This window comes from Schistocerca cancellata, chromosome 12, assembly GCF_023864275.1.
Source record: "Schistocerca cancellata isolate TAMUIC-IGC-003103 chromosome 12, iqSchCanc2.1, whole genome shotgun sequence".
Lineage (NCBI taxonomy): Eukaryota > Metazoa > Arthropoda > Insecta > Orthoptera > Acrididae > Schistocerca > Schistocerca cancellata.
The window spans coordinates 99952960-99969661 of record NC_064637.1 but is presented as its reverse complement, the minus strand read 5'-3'; the positions used below and the strand labels follow the sequence as shown (position 1 = coordinate 99969661).

At 46.5% G+C, this 16702-nt stretch overlaps 1 pseudogene; it reads left to right on the top strand.

Annotated features, from left to right (window-relative positions):
* Positions 1 to 211: 211 nt before the first annotated feature.
* On the top strand, positions 212 to 329 carry LOC126110007 (5S ribosomal RNA; annotated as a pseudogene).
* Positions 330 to 16702: the final 16373 nt, after the last annotated feature.

Genomic DNA, 16702 nt, shown 5'->3' with positions numbered 1-16702 from the left:
TAGCATACTATCGACTGTGTAAAATCTCGTTTAGAGATTTGGAACCGTTCGCGAAATATCATACTCACCCTCTATATTAAATAGTCGCGAAGCGTTCTCTCACAACAAAATTTTGTTCCCAACAAAGCTCACAGTAGTACGATTTAACTGCTGATGACGAGCTATCTGTACCAATATCCAGTAATGTACATAGGGTCTTACATAATCAAATGGCAACGGCCTTGCCGTTGTGGATACACCGGTTCCAGTGAGATCACCGAAGTTAAGCGCTGTCGGGCGTGGTCGGCACTTGGGTGGGTGACCATCCGGGCTGCCATGCGCTGTTGCCATTTTTCGCGATGCACTCAGCCTCGTGATGCCAACTGAGGAGCTCCTCAACCGAACAGTAGCGGCTTCGGTCAAGAATACCATCATAACGACTGGGAGAGCGGTGTGCTGACCACACACTCTTCCTATCCGCATCCTCAGTTAAGGATGATACGGCGGTCGGATGGACCTGATGGGCCACTTTTGGCCTGCAGACGGAGTGCTTACATAGTCAGATTCGTAGAAACACTGACGTAATGACAACAAGAAACAAATAAAATTTTTTTCGCCCAATTTCGTTAGAATAATAATTACTAAAACATGTGTACATTTTATAGACCTGAAGAAAGTCCACCGACAGATGATGACACAATGGTAGTGAATCATGTTTGGGTTTATACAATGATGGAAAAGACTGCGATACCAAAAAGGAGTTGTGCGACATAAATGAATGTCGGTGGGCGTGGTTTTTACATCTTAAAGGTGAGATCGACAGGAAGTGCAAAATGGCTAAGCAGGCATGGCTAGAGGACAAATGTAAGGATGTGGAGGCTTATCTCACTAGGGGTAAGATAGATACTGCCTACAGGAAAACTAAAGAGACCTTTGGAGATAAGAGAACCACTTGTATGAACATCAAGAGCTCAGATGGAAACCCAGTTCTAAGCAAAGAAGGGAAAGCAGAAAGGTGGAAGGAGTATATAGAGGGTCTATACAAGGGCGATGCACTGAGGACAATATTATGGAAATGGAAGAGGATGTAGATGAAGATGAAATGGGAGATACGATACTGCGTGAAGAGTTTGACAGAGCACTGAAAGACCTGAGTCAAAACAAGGCCCCCGGAGTAGACAACATTCCATTGGAACAACTGACGGCCTTGGGAGAGCCAGTCCTGACAAAACTCTACCATCTGGTCGGCAAGATGTATGAAACAGGCGAAATACCCTCAGACTTCAAGAAGAATATAATTATTCCAATCCCAAAGAAAGCAGGTGTGGACAGATGTGAAAATTACCGAACAATCAGTTTAATAAGCCACAGCTGCAAAATACTAACACGAATTCTTTACAGACGAATGGAAAAACTAGTAGAAGCCGACCTCGGGGAAGATCAGTTTGGATTCCGTAGAAATACTGGAACACGTGAGGCAATACTGACCTTACGACTTATCTTAGAAGAAAGATTAAGGAAAGGCAAACCTACGTTCCTAGCATTTGTAGACTTAGAGAAAGCTTTTGACAATGTTGACTGGAATACTCTCTTTCAAATTTTAAAGGTGGCAGGGGTAAAATACAGGGAGCGAAAGGCTATTTACAATTTGTATGGAAACCAGATGGCAGTTATAAGAGTCGAGGGGCATGAAAGAGAAGCAGTGGTTGGGAAGGGAGTAAGACAGGGTTGTAGCCTCTCCCCGATGCTATTCAATCTGTATATTGAGCAAGCAGTAAAGGAAACAAAAGAAAAATTCGGAGAAGGTATTTAAATCCATGGAGAAGAAATAAAAACTTTGAGGTTCGCCGATGACATTGTAATTCTGTCAGAGTCAGCTAACGACCTGGAAGAGCAGTTGAATGGAATGGATGGTGTCTTGAAGAGAGGATATAAGATGAACATCAACAAAAGCAAAACGAGGATAATGGAATGTAGTCAAATTAAGTCGGGTGATGTTGAGGGTATTAGATTAGGAAATGAGACACTTAAAGTAGTAAAGGAGTTTTGCTATTTGGGGAGCAAAATAACTGATGATGGTCGAAGTAGAGAGGATATAAAATGTAGACTGGCAATGGCAAGGAAATCGTTTCTGAAGAAGAGAAATTTGTTAACATCGAGTATAGATTTGAGTGTCAGGAAGTCGTTTCTGAAAGTATTTGTATGGAGTGTAGCCATGTATGGAAGTGAAACATGGACGATAACTAGTATGGACAAGAAGAGAATAGAAGCTTTCGAAATGTGGTGCTACAGAAGAATGCTGAAGATTAGATGCGTAGATCACATAACTAATGAGGAAGTATTGAATAGGATTGGGGAGAAGAGAAGTTTGTGGCACAACTTGACCAGAAGAAGGGATCGGTTGGTAGGACATGTTCTGAGGCATCAAGGGATCACCAATTTAGTATTGGAGGGCAGCGTGGAGGGTAAAAATCGTAGGGGGAGACCAAGAGATGAATACACTAAGCAGATTCAGAAGGATGTAGGTTGCAGTAGGTACTGGGAGATGAAGAAGCTTGCACGGGATAGAGTAGCATGGAGAGCTGCATCAAACCAGTCTCAGGACTGAAGACCACAACAACAACAACAACAACAAAGGTGATGTCTGTTCACATTTCTGGCCAGTGGCGTGAGAGTTGCGCTAGTAGCGCCGTAAGAGGATGCGAATCAGGTTTGCTTTAAATACACGTTGCAACGGTTGTGAGAGTTTGTTAAACCTGAGATTGGACGTGGTGAGTCGATGCTAGTCAAGAATTCCTTTAATGTGTCAAAGACGCCACTGTCTGCAACTCACACAGTTTGAACGAGGTTGTGTAATAGGGTTACGAAAAGGTGGACGATGCTTGTGTGGTAGAGCAGAAAGAGTTGTACAGGAATGTAGGTACTGTACACGACGGCTGGCAGTGGTGGTCACGGGAATGTACGCTCGCTAGAAGGCCGGGCTTCGGATGGCCATGTGGCACTGCAGAGAGGGAAGAGCGCAGTGTTCGGCGTATGGCTTTGGCGCATCGTACTGCATATGCTGCAGCAATATGAGCAGCAGTTGGCACCACAGTGACATAAATAACTTTACTAAGCGATTACCTCGAGGACAGCTCCGAACCAGACGAGCATTCCACTGACCCCGAACCACCGCTATTTGTGACTTCAGTGGTGTCACGGGAGAGCTCAATGGAGAGCAGGTTGGAGGTCAGTCGTGTTTTACAATGAAAGCGGGTCCTGCCTCGGTCCCAATGATGTCCGTGTGTTGGTTAGAAGTAGGAAAGTTGACGGCCTGTAACCAACCTGTCTGCATGTTAGACTCTTGAGCCCTGGTCGGCTCGCGTTAATGCCGTTTTTCCATTTGGGCATTTTGTCACCATCGAGTGTGGCGTCTTATTCCTCCCTCCGTTACTATCTGAAAGAGTTGCTCTCTTGCCTCCGTCAGTGGCAGCAGCATCCATTATCGACACTAGTACTGCTGTAACCTCTTTGGCGTGGCAGTCATATTTCCGTGTCGTGGTGTGTGCGGGCAGTTGGTCGGTTGCGGCAGAGCAGAGAGGAAGTCTCTGCAGCGCGTGATCAGGCCGGGGCTGCTGGTGGCGTGTATGTGTGGCCGCAGTTGTGTGGCACTAGCTGTGAGAACTGCTGAGTTCGCCGGCCACCGCACCTGCATACTGGAGCTGTCCCCACAGTCATGACGGTGCGTTGGATTCGGGGAAATATTTCAGCTACCTACCTGTTAATAGTCATGGGTGACTGGAATTCGAGAGTAGGAAAAGGGACAGAAGGAAACACAGTAGATGAATATGAACTGGGGGTAAGAAATGAAACAGGAAACCATCTGGTAGAATTTTGCACAGAGCATAACTTAATCATAGCTAACACTTGGTTCAAGAATCATAAAAGAAGGTTGTATACATGGAAGAAGCCTGGAGATACTCACAGGTTTCAGATAGATTACATAATGGTAAGACGGAGATTTAGGAACCAGGTTTTAAATTGTAAGACATTTCCAGGGGCAGATGTGGACTCTGACCACAATCTATTGGTTATGAACTGCAGATTAAAACTGAAGAAACTGCGAGAAGGGGGGAATTTAAGGAGATGGGACCTGGAGAGACTGAAATAACCAGAGGTTGTACAGAGTTTCATGGAGAGCATAAGGGAACAATTGACAGGAATGGGGCAAAGAAATGCAGTAGAAGAAGAATGGATAGCTTTGAGAGATGAAGTAGTGAAGGCAGCAGAGGATCAGGTAGGCAAAAAGACGAGGAGAAAAGGAGAAAACATAAAAATGCAGTAAATGAAGCAGGCAAAAAGGAATACAAACGTCTCAAAAATGAGATCGACAGGAAGTGCAAAATGGCTAAGCAGGGATCATTAGAGGACAAATGTAAGGATGTAGAGGCTTGTCTCACTAAGGGTAAGATAGATACTACCTACAGCAAAATTAAAGAGACCTTTCGAGAAAAGAGAGCCACTTGTATGAATATCAAGAGCTTTGATGGAAACCCAGTTCTAAGCGAAATGGGGAAAGCAGAAAGGTGGAAGGAGTATATGAAGGGTTTATACACGGGCGATGTTCTTGAGGACAATATTACGGAAATGGAAGAGCATGTAGATTAAGATGAAATAGGAGATATGATACTGCGTGAAGAGTTTGACAGAGCACTGAAAGACCTGAGTCGAAATAAGGCCCCGGACGTAGACAACATTCCATTAGAACTACTGACGGCCTTGGGAGAGCCAGACCTGACAAACCTCTACCACCTGGTGAGCAAGATGCATGAAACAGGCGAAATACCCTCAGACTTCAAGAAGAATATAATAATTCCAATCCCAAAGAAAGCAGGTGTTGACAGATGTGAAAATTACCGAACAATCAGTTTAATAAGTCACAGCTGCAAAATACTAACGCGAATTCTTTACAGACGAATGAAAATATTGGTAGAAGCCAACCTCGGGGAAGATCAGTTTGGATTCCGTAGAAAAGTTGGAACACGTGAAGCAATACTGACCTTACGACTAATCTTAGAAGAAAGATTAAGGAAAGGCAAATCTACGTTTCTAGCATTTGTAGACTTAGAGACAGCTTTTGACAATGTTGACTGGAATACTCTCTTTCAAATTCTAAAGGTGGCAGTGGTAAAACACAGGGAGCGAAAGGGTATTTACAATTTGTACAGAAACCAGATGGCAGTTATAAGAGTCGAGGGGCCTGAAAGGGAAGCAGTGGTTGGGAAGGGAGTGAGACAGGGTTGCAGCCTGTCCCCGATGTTATTCAGTCTGTATATTGAGCAAGCAGTAAAGGAAACAAAAGAAAAATTCGGAGTAGGAATTAAAATTAATGGAGAAGAAATAAAAACTTAGAGGTTGGCCGATGACATTGTAATTCTGTCAGACACAGCAAAGAACTTGGAAGAGCAGTTGAATGGAATGGACTGTGTCTTGAAAGGAGGATATAAAATGAACTTCAACAAAAGCAAAACGAGAATAATGGAATGTAGTCGAATTAAAACGGGTGATGCTGAGGGAATTAGATTAGGAAATGAGACACTTAAAGTAGTAAAGGGGTTTTGCTATTTGGGGAGCAAAATAACTGATGACGGTCGAAGTAGAGAGCATATAAAATGTAGACTGGCAATGGCAAGGAAAGCGTTTCTGAAGAAGAGAAATTTGTTAACATCGAGTATAGATTTAAGTGTCAGGAAGTCGTTTCTGAAAGTATTTGTATGGAGTGTAGCCATGTATGGAAGTGAAACATGGACGATAAATACACTCCTGGAAATTGAAATAAGAACATCGTGAATTCATTGTCCCAGGAAGGGGAAACTTTATTGACACATTCCTGGGGTCAGATACATCACATGATCACACTGACAGAACCACAGGCACATAGACACAGGCAACAGAGCATGCACAATGTCGGCACTAGTACAGTGTATATCCACCTTTCGCAGCAATGCAGGCTGCTATTCTCCCATGGAGACGATCGTAGAGATGCTGGATGTAGTCCTGTGGAACGGCTTGCCATGCCATTTCCACCTGGCGCCTCAGTTGGACCAGCGTTCGTGCTGGACGTGCAGACCGCGTGAGACGACGCTTCATCCAGTCCCAAACATGCTCAACGGGGTACAGATCCGGAGATCTTGCTGGCCAGGGTAGTTGACTTACACCTTCTAGAGCACGTTGGGTGGCACGGGATACATGCGGACGTGCATTGTCCTGTTGGAACAGCAAGTTCCCTTGCCGGTCTAGGAATGGTAGAACGATGGGTCCGATGACGGTTTGGATGTACCGTGCACTATTCAGTGTCCCCTAACGATCACCAGTGGTGTACGGCCAGTGTAGGAGATCGCTCCCCACACCATGATGCCGGGTGTTGGCCCTGTGTGCCTCGGTCGTATGCAGTCCTGATTGTGGCGCTCACCTGCACGGCGCCAAACACGCATACGACCATCATTGGCACCAAGGCAGAAGCGACTCTCATCGCTGAAGACGACACGTCTCCATTCGTCCCTCCATTCACGCCTGTCGCGACACCACTGGAGGCGGGCTGCACGATGTTGGGGCGTGAGCGGAAGACGGCCTAACGGTGTGCGGGACCGTAGCCCAGCTTCATGGAGACGGTTGCGAATGGTCCTCGCCGATACCCCAGGAGCAACAGTGTCCCTAATTTGCTGGGAAGTGGCGGTGCGGTCCCCTACGGCACTGCGTAGGATCCTACGGTCTTGGCGTGCATCCGTGCGTCGCTGCGGTCCGGTCCCAGGTCGACGGGCACGTGCACCTTCCGCCGACCACTGGCGACAACATCGATGTACTGTGGAGACCTCACGCCCCACGTGTTGAGCAATTCGGCGGTACGTCCACCCGGCCTCCCGCATGCCCACTATACGCCCTCGCTCAAAGTCCGTCAACTGCACATACGGTTCACGTCCACGCTGTCGCGGCATGCTACCAGTGTTAAAGACTGCGATGGAGCTCCGTATGCCACGGCAAACTGGCTGACACTGACGGCGGCGGTGCACAAATGCTGCGCAGCTAGCGCCATTCGACGGCCAACGCCGCGGTTCCTGGTGTGTCCGCTGTGCCGTGCGTGTGATCATTGCTTGTACAGCCCTCTCGCAGTGTCCGGAGCAAGTATGGTGGGTCTGACACACCGGTGTCAATGTGTTCTTTTTTCCATTTCCAGGAGTGTAGTTTGGACAAGAAGAGAATAGAAGCTTTCGAAATGTGGTGCTACAGAAGAATGCTGAAGATTAGATGGGTAGATCATATAACTAATGAGGAGGTGTTGAATAGAATTGGGGAGAAGAGAAATTTGTGGCACAACTTGACTAGAAGAAGGGATCGGTTGGTAGGACATGTTCTGAGGCATCAAAGGATCACCAATTTAGCATTGGAGGGCAGCGTGGAGGGTAAAAATCGTAGAGGGAGACCAAGAGATGAATACTCTAAGCAGATTCAGAAGGATGTAGGTTGCAGTAAGTACTGGGAGATGAAGAAGGTTGCACAGGATAGAGTAGCATGGAGAGCTGCATCAAACCAGTCTCAGGACTGAAGAATACAACAACAACAACAGCTCCCTGTATGGTATTTAACGTTTGAAATGATTACAATTTATTAGTGAAGTGCACCAACGGTATCTTCTGCCTTGCGGCCATAACGTTCCAGTTACCTCGCCTGGTTGTTTGTGTAGTTTTGTGGCAGTTTTGTCTCCGCCATGTTGATGCTTTCCGGCACGGCGTGTAGTTCGACAGCTTGGTGTTCTTTTTCTCTTTGAGAGTTTATTGTGCTTTGACTGTTTTTATGCACCAATTATTAAGACGTAATCCTGCTGCGATCCTTGTCTTCGCTGGTATTTTGTCTTGTCGTGCTGTTGGTGGGGTGGAAGGGTATTGTTTAGACGGTTGGTTGGTTCGTCAGCCGTCTGTTGGTCGTGCTGCAACCCGATTGTTTAGTGTTACGCTTGGCTGCCTGTCTCACCTAAACTGTGGTTAGAGTTTCCTCCCCAGGCCGACCCTTGGAACACTTCTGAGCACCACTGTTTGTTGTTTTGTGAGCGTGTGGGTGCTATTCTGTCGTTCTGCGCAACAGATTAATCTGAGATGTACCCTTTACCCTGTGGCTCCTGCAAGATGCAACTTTCACCCCCACACTACTACAGAAGTCAGACAGACGCTCCTCACGTTCTAAAGAGAAATGCCTGAAAAACTTTCAGCAATAAATATCTTCTGGTGTCATCCTCTGTAAGGAAATGACACAAAAATTCACAAAATGTCTTACGTAACTAGTGGGATACTTGGGTACTGGCGTAGTGCTAGTTAGTGTAAGAAAAACATGAAACTAACAAAAATTATTATTTATTTTGCTAAAATTCTGAGAAATCACAATGGCACCTTTAGTTATGAACTGAACAAGTTATTTCCGGGTTCTTTTCGGAATGTGAAGTTACCTCTGAAGCATAGGATTCCCTAATGAAATTTCTATACAAAGTTTAAAATTGCTATTGACTTGGCAGAATGGCTGAGAGCCGTGCATATTCAACTTGAATAATTATCCGTTAGAATGTTGTTAGGTACGGTCGAGGCTGTCGCGTGTGAAATGCAGTGAAGTGTACTGTTGTGGAGGGAAATATAGGGCTCGCAAGAGCTGTAGTGCACAATACCGTAAGCTGTGTTGGCTGCTGTCTGCGCCGCTCGCTGCTCACAAATAAGATAACTCTCGTTCAATCTGGATTGACCTTCGCCAATCAAACTCTCCCTATGCCTTGATGAAGTCAAGGACTCCTATTCGCCCCTAGTCTAACTATTGGCGTGGTACACTGGTCAGATAACCAGTCCATCGCGATGCCACTCAAAAATTCGCTCACAGGCGTTTAACTATAACTCTGTCCATTCACATCGCACAATAAGTGTCGGCCAACACAGTGAACAACGCTTAATCGCAAGGACTGAATGAATATAGAGTCGCACTCCAATTCGCTCTCGACAGAGGAGCTCTCCCAGTGAAGTACTGAAGAGAGACTTGGTCCTCGCTTTTTCGAGTACACGTACGAGCGTGCACGCTCTCGTTATGTGTTCTCGCTCCAAGAGCGACAATGGAACGGCCCCTCTCCATGCCAGACGTGAAGGGCTATATCTTTCAGTCTCTTCCATTACTCCTTCAGCTCAAGGCGTCAGAAATATTGTCTACTAATCAGCAGTGCTCTTCTAAAATGGGAGAATAACGTTTCGTTTAAGGCGACCAATCCGGAAATCTGTAGCATCGGCGTCTGGCGTTTGCTGTCTCCCTGTGAAAATCTCTGAAACTGTGTGCTATACTTGTAAAGAATGTGTAAGCTGGGCGCTCCCACACAATGTAGCGGAATTTGCTTTTAAGCCGAACACGGGGCCGTTCTCCCCTTTCACTCGGGCAAATGCTGTCTGCTCTATGGGCCGTCACTGGCCAACATAGATAGGTTGAGTCGTCCTCTGAAGGGACCGGCCCCCCCAGCGTCCGATTTGCGTCTCCTGAACTAAAAGCCCCTGCTACCGTCGTGTCTTGAATGTGTGTGTGTACGCCAGCCTCAGGTATTTCAATCTCGGTGCGAATTTGCGATTTATTCGTTATTTGCATATCTTTTACACGAATTCATACAACATTGACTTTATCTTATCGAGTTTGGGTTCGAATGAAGCGTCTTGATGTGCGGAATATGATTGTGTGGGCGGAATATGTAAGCAATGAAGGTACTGTGCCAGGCCTTAATATTGTCCATTTCATGTTTGGTTCAAATGGCTCTGAGCACTATGGGACTTAACCTCTGAGGTCATCAGTCCCCTAGAGCTTGAAACTACTTAAACCTAACTAACCTAGGGATATCACACAAATCCATGCCCGAGGCAGGATTCGTACCTGCGACCGTAACGGTCATGTGGTTCGAGACTGTAGCACGTAGAACCGCTCGGTGACCCCGGCCGGCTCATGTTTTGTATATGGCCTTCAGCCGAACTTCATAACAACTTAAGATTAGGCCTTCAGCCGTGTTTCGTTTAAAATTATTGTTGCTCTGCATTTAGGCCTTCAGCCATGTTTGTTTCTGAATCTGTGGCTTTACTATGTAAATCCTTGTCTGTGAGTTTCTCTTTAATTATCTTGAATTCTTGAAACGGCCTTCAGCCGTGTTCTGTGACAGTTTATCTTAAGGTTGTCTTTAATTATTCTTGAGTAATTTTTTAGGGCTTCAGCCGACAAGATACATCAAGTTATCTTAAGTTTTTTTTTCGTTCTATTGCGTTAAATACTTATCTTTAAAGTCTGTCGTTTATTACGTAAAGAAATTTTTTTTAATTGGGCTTTCAGCAGAAGAATTAACTTGATTTTACCTTAATATGGCCTTTAGCCGGAATTTGTAAATGCTTGGCTTTAAAGAATTTCCTTAGCTGATCTGAAATATTATTTCGGCCTTTAGCCGAGAAGATATTGTAATTTTACTTAAGTAAGGCCTTCAGCCGTTACTCTAAATCCTGGTGTTTTAAAAGGAGTCAATTAAACTTATTCTGGAGAAGTTACTTGGGCCCTCAGCCGTCAATCGATCTTTGTTATTTTAAAGAGAAAACTGTGCATTGGTTAGAGCAATAAAGTTGTGTGTGTTCTTGTATAAGTAACAGTAACTGACCTTGGCCGCTTTCCACAACCTGATCCACTCTGTCCTGCGAAACCAGATTTCAACACTCTCCTGGAGTTATGGGGTGGGATGCGATTTCGTGTGTAGCAGGAGCACTCCCGTGGTTATCCCACGCACACTGACTGCAAATTTCTATGTCAGTTTGGTGATTTGACCTGTTGTGCTGCGATTCATGAACGGCATTTAAGGGGGTGCTTTCCATATCGATAACACTCACCCACATATCGCTATATGTGCTTTACAGAACGTCGACATGTTGCCGTGGCCTGCTCGATTACCAGATTGGTTTCCAAATCGAGCACATATGGGGGACATCATCGAACGTCAACTCCAGCGTTATCCAGAACCAGCATTGACCGTCCCTGTATTGACCGACCAAGTGCAACAGGTGTGGAACTCCATCCCACAAACTGACGTCCGGCACTTGTACAGCATAAAGCGAACACGTCTGCATGCACGCATTTAACATTCTGGCAGTTACACCGATTATTAATGTACCAGGATTTCACGTTTACTCAACATTAATTACCCTGCCGGCCATTAAAATTGCTACACCAAGAAGAAATGCAGATGATACACGGGTATTCATTGGACAAATATATTATACTAGAACTGACATGTGATTACATTTTCACGCAATTTGGGTGCATAGATCCTGAGAAATCAGTACCCACAACAACCACCTCTGGCCGTAATAACGGCCTCGATACGCCTGGGCATTGAGTGAAACAGAGCTTGGATGGCGTGTACAGGTACAGCTGCCCATGCAGCTTCAACACGATACCACAGTTCATCAAGAGTAATGACCGGCGTATTGTGACGAGCCAATTGCTCGGCCACCACTGACCAATTAGTGAGAGATCTGGAGAATGTGCTGGCCAGGGCAGCAGTCGAACATTTTCTGTGTCCACAAAGGCCCGTACAGGACCTGCAGCATGCGGTCGTGCATTATCCTACTGAAATGTAGGGTTTCGCAGGGGTCGAATGAAGGGTAGAGTCACGGGTCGTAACACACCTGAAATGTAATGTCCACTGTTCAAAGTGCCGTCAATGCGAACAAGAGGTGACCGAGACGTGTAACCGATGGCACCCCATACCATCACGCTGGCTCATACGCCAGTATGGCAATGACGAATAGACGCTTCCAATGTGCGTTCACCGCTATGTCGCCAAACACGGATGCGACCATCATGATGCTGTACACAGAACCTCGATTCATCCGAAAAAATGACGTTTTACCATTCGTGCACCCACGTTCGTCGTTGAGTACACCATCGCAGACGCTACTGTCTGTGATGCAGCCATCATGCAGCCATGGTCTTCGAGCTGATAGTCCATGTTGCTGCAAACGTCGTCGAACTGTTCGTGCAGATGGTTGTTGTCTTGCAAACGTCCCCATCTGTTGACTCAGGGATCGAGACGTGGCTGCACGATGCGTTACAGCCACGTAGATAAGATGCCTGTCATCTCGACTGCTAGTGACACGAGGCCGTTGGGATCCAGGACGGCTGGCAGCATTGCGAGCTGGTATATCGCGATATGATAAACCGCAATCGCGATAGGCTACAATCCGACCTTTATTAAAGTCGGAAACTTGATGGTACGCATTTTACCTCCTTACACGAGGCATCACAACAACGTTTCACCAGGCAACGCCGGTCAAGTGCTGTTTGTGTATGAGAAATCGGTCGGAAACTTTCCTCATGTCAGCACGTTGTAGGTGTCGCCACCGGCGCCAACCTTGTGTGAATGCTCTGAAAAGCTAATCATTTGCATATCACAACATCTTCTTCCTGTCGGTTAAATTTCGAGTCTGTAGCACGTCATCTACGTGGTGTAGCAATTTTAATGGCCAGTAGTGTACTTTTTTTTGGAGCTGCGTATTTTTTCATCAGGGTGAAAAAAAATGTGGACCTGATATCCAGTGATTTCCTTTAAATATTTGCGAGCTGTGGGGCGTCATCTGCACAAAATATGTTCGGCAGAATCACCTGCATTACAGAAATACGAAGCACCTACAGTCATCCATTGTACGCGAGGCTTCGGAGTGTATATTTTGCTATAGGCTGTATACCGGCTCTGCATTTCGCTAACAGTGGCTAACAAGAGAGTTCAGACGGCTTCCGTTACTCGGGTGGCTAACCTCCTGTATTTCCCAGCAGGAACAAACAGTACACCGGACCGTTCCTGGGCGGATGCGAGCGCACCGTGAGGGCAGAGGTGGGGGCATGTTGCTCTGTGCCTCCTCCCCCCCTCCCCTCCCCCTCTTTTCTGTTGCTACAGACACGGCGGGCCGGCAGCTCCCGTCCCGTCCCATCCCCCGTGGCACTTCTGCACCATGATTTATCGCGCGCCCTTCCTTCGCCGTGGCCATTCATCACTCAGCGCGTTTTGACTACCTTTTTCTTACCCCATTGGGCCTCCCGGAAGAAAAGATGCTTCTTTTGTGGTGCTTAGTATTTGTGTATCTTGCCGACATAAAGGGACGCTCCGGACGGGAAGGTTGCTAAGGGGGTGGTAAGGTGGGGGGGAGAGAGGGGGGGCGAATGTGGTAGTAGAGGCGCTCGCCCCTCCGCGAGTTCACAACCCCAACATCTTCCGCAGTTCTCCCTCAGATTCCAAACAACGACACAGTATTTTCTTGTCTTTCACAGTTAAACGACACGTCGTTCCTCTGTTATTATCCCTACAGACTGAGGTAACGAAAGTCGTGGGATAGGGAAATACCGATATACAGATGGTGGTAATTTCCCGTACACAAGGTTTGAAAGGACAGTGCATTGGCGGGTCTGTCATTTTAGGTGGTCCATATGAGTGGTTCGTTCCGAGGCTCGTCTGCGTTTTGAAAGCAAGATTTTTTAAAGAATTTTACTAAATCGAATAGGTGAAAAGATAGAAAAGGAGCTGAGTGAAGAACAGCATGGGTTTAGGAAAGGAAGAAGCACGATCGACCTGATATTTTCTATCCGTCAACTGATGGGAAGAAGTTGGGAGTATAACAAAAGGGTGATAATGGTTTTTATAGACATGGAAAAGGCATATGACTCAGTTTACAGGGAAAGAAATGAAGAAGATAGATATACAAGATGGATACACTAATGTTATAAAGACAGTGTACAGAGGACACAATTGTAGAATTAGAACACCATTGGGGAACTCTGAATACTTCGAAATAAGACAAGTACTTACGCAAGGAAGTATTCTATCTCCTGCACCTTTTAATGTTGTGATGGAGGGAATAAATAGGGCAGTTAAAGATATAGTAAAAGAAAAAGACAAAAAGATGATTTTTGCAGATGATATGGTAATATGGGGTGATAAAGATTTAGATGTACAATTACAGCTTGATGCGTGGAAGGAAATAATGAAAAGGTGTGGATTAAAAATAAATAAAGATAAGAGTGAAGTAATGGTATTTGGAAGAGAGAAAGGAATCAACGGAAATATTACCTTGAATGGAGAATCCCTCAAAGTGGTAGAAAGTTTCACTTATTTAGGGAGTGAAATATCTAGGGATGGAAGAATAACTAACGAAATTAATAGGAGGTTACAGAAGGGACGCAATTTCTACCAAACAATAAAACACCTGATTTGGAATAATGTAGTTTCAGAAAGAGCAAAACTCCTTATGTATAAGAATTATTACATCCCTATTGTCACCTATGTTGGAGAAACATGGTCAATGACAGAAAGGGACTGGAGCAGACTGCAAGCAGGAGAAATGAAATTTCTCAGAGCAGTTAAGGGAAAAACAAGAATGGACAGAGTAAGGAATGTAGAGATTAGAAAGGACCTTAAAGAAAAAAGTATGAGAGAAGAAATTGAAAGAGATTAGGATGGTATGGGCATGTTAAGCGGATGCATGGGCAAAGACTCCAAAAAATTATGGAAGAACTAAAGATGGATGGGAAAAGACCTAGAGGGCGCCCAAGAACACAGTGGAAAATGGGAGTGAGAATATCTGTGGAAAGGAGAGGTGTGACCTGGCAGCAAGTGGAGGAAGAAAAGTGGTGGGAGGACCGAGCCAAATGGAGAGGACTCATCAGCACCCAGACCCAGCAGTAGCTGGAGCGGGATTCGGATATAGATAGATAGACAGATCCATATGAGTACGTGTCCGACGTGATTATGGCCGCACGACGGCAATTAACAGACTTTGAACGTGAAATGATTGTTGGAGCTAGACGCATAGGACATTCCATTTCGGAAATCGTTACGGAAGTCAATATTCCGAGATCCACAGTGTTAAAAGTGTGCCGATAATACTGGATTTCAGACAAAACCTCTCACCACAGACAACGCAGTGTCCGACGGCCTTCACTTCACGACCGAGAGCAGCGGCGTTTGCGTAGAGTTGTCAGTGCTAGCAGACAAGAAACACTGCGTGAAAGAACCGCAGAAATCAATGTGGGACGAAACTTGTCGTTGATGCGCTATGGCAGCAGAAGACAGACGCGAGTGCCTTTGCTAACAACGCGTCATCGCCTGCATTGCCTCTTCTGGGCTCGTGACCATATCGGTTGGACTCTAGACGACTGGAAAACCGTGGCGTGTCAGATGTGTCCCGATCTCAACTGGTACGAGATGAGGGTGAGGTTGGAGCGTAACGCTAATCCTACTACGCTGTGGGCCCAATAAGGCCCTGTGCGAGCTGTTGGTGGCTCCATAGCAGTGTAGACTGTGTTTACATGGACTGGACTGGGTCCTATGGTCAAACTGACTGGAGACGATGAAAGGTCTCTGTTGGATTCCTATAATGTTAATTTCTTAACTCTGTTGTCATTTACGGCATAACTTCCTCGTCTAAATTTACTGTGGCGTTTCTATCTGGGAGGAGACTGAGTAGTGGAACGTATTACTTTTACACATAAACAAGAACGATCTGTCACTCTACTACACTTTAAAACACAGTTTATATGTAATTCATGTCACACAGTCTCATACGAACCTACATCCGCTTTCTTTTATATACTGTATATGATAAGATACTGTCATCCCCCTTCCCTTCTGTGTGAGAGGATGAATGAGCAAATGTATTTCTAGTTGCATGCTTGAGGGTAGCAGACAAGCCTGTCTGCTAGAGAACAGTCGGACCAGCGTCGGAACAGGTAGCTACGCTTTCTAAAAGCAGAGAGGTTTCTATCCTTAGTATGGTCCTGTCCGTCTCTTGTCATCTTGGTATAGGAAGCTGCCCCTCTGGCCACTTCCGTTTGTACACTCCTGGAAATGGAAAAAAGAACACATTGACACCGGTGTGTCAGACCCACCATACTTGCTCCGGACACTGCGAGAGGGCTGTACAAGCAATGATCACACGCACGGCACAGCGGACACACCAGGAACCGCGGTGTTGGCCGTCGAATGGCGCTAGCTGCGCAGCATTTGTGCACCGCCGCCGTCAGTGTCAGCCAGTTTGCCGTGGCATACGGAGCTCCATCGCAGTCTTTAACACTGGTAGCATGCCGCGACAGCGTGGACCGTAACCGTATGTGCAGTTGACGGACTTTGAGCGAGGGCGTATAGTGGGCATGCGGGAGGCCGGGTGGACGTACCGCCGAATTGCTCAACACGTGGGGCGTGAGGTCTCCACAGTACATCGATGTTGTCGCCAGTGGTCGGCGGAAGGTGCACGTGCCCGTCGACCTGGGACCGGACCGCAGCGACGCACGGATGCACGCCAAGACCGTAGGATCCTACGCAGTGCCGTAGGGGACCGCACCGCCACTTCCCAGCAAATTAGGGACACTGTTGCTCCTGGGGTATCGGTCCTGCACACCGTTAGGCCGTCTTACGCTCACGCCCCAACATCGTGCAGCCCGCCTCCAGTGGTGTCGCGACAGGCGTGAATGGAGGGACGAATGGAGACGTGTCGTCTTCAGCGATGAGAGTCGCTTCTGCCTTGGTGCCAATGATGGTCGTATGCGTGTTTGGCGCCGTGCAGGTGAGCGCCACAATCAGGACTGCATACGACCGAGGCACACAGGGCCAACACCCGGCATCATGGTGTGGGGAGCGATCTCCTACACTGGCCGT